Source organism: Sinocyclocheilus rhinocerous, unplaced genomic scaffold, assembly GCF_001515625.1.
Source record: "Sinocyclocheilus rhinocerous isolate Xijiao unplaced genomic scaffold, SAMN03320098_v1.1 scaffold780, whole genome shotgun sequence".
NCBI classification, from domain to species: Eukaryota; Metazoa; Chordata; class Actinopteri; order Cypriniformes; family Cyprinidae; genus Sinocyclocheilus; species Sinocyclocheilus rhinocerous.
This window is the reverse complement of record NW_015654937.1, coordinates 2266908-2267961: the sequence shown is the minus strand read 5'-3', so window position 1 is coordinate 2267961 and position 1054 is coordinate 2266908.

The window sequence follows — 1054 nt, the reverse complement described above, 5'->3', positions numbered from 1 at the left end:
CGATGTCATTTTCATTTCATCTTGCATGTTATATGCCTGATAAAGCAGCGTTTGTGAGCTCAGAGCTGCTTTGTGTACAGCTGTTACTGGGGAAACCTCGGTTTTGTTCCGTCCTCCACGCTGTGACAACTCACAAAAGACTATTTTTAACCAAGCAGCGCGGAGAGCCGCTTCAGAAACGTGCCGTGGCTGGCTGATAAACACAAGCACTGACTAGAGCGGCCGCGATCAGCTCCGGTGGCCGTGGAGCCGTAACACGCGTGCAGTGAGGCGCAGATCAGCTCTAACTGTTTTTGTCTCTAATTGTTTCTCGAAACGTCATAGCATTGCCACACTGCGATGACATGACTGTGGCGCCAAATCATTTACGTCCCCACGCATCATGTACGTCTTCACGCGTTGACGTCATCAAATTGCGATCGGTTCCTGAGATCGGCCAAGTGTAGTGAGTACCGATCGAGTCATAAAATATGATTATCGGCCGATACTGATCTCCGGCCAATCGATCGGAGCATCCCTAATATAAATACATATAAAACAAGTATCTGGAAATGGTAAAAATGACCACCAACAAAGTAATATCTAAAAAATAAAAAAAAGTTCCAACAACATAATTTGTTAGATTTACGTGTTTTCTTTTACAAACATTAATGTTACAGTTTCCTGAAAGTTACAAAGATTCATGGCTTGTGCAACAAAACCATGGACCTCAGCATTTCAAACACCAAGGTCACTCATGTTGAAATCCCACATTACAAAGGAAATAATCCAGTATTTCTGGTTTTCTTACCACATGGTGGCTTGCCAAGTGTTGCTAACACATGAATGCTCCTTCCCTCGATTTTGACGATCTTTCCATCAGCCGTCCCAGTGTACAAAACATCTGCAAAACAAGAATGATTCAGAAACATTACATGCGGTCATTAATGCATACCATATATAAATATTTTTAATTATTTATATTTAGTTATTACATTTTCTAAATTAACCATTCTTGTTTTTTAAGTCTTTCTGTTTTTAATACGTTTATATCTTAAGATCTTCATATTGTCAG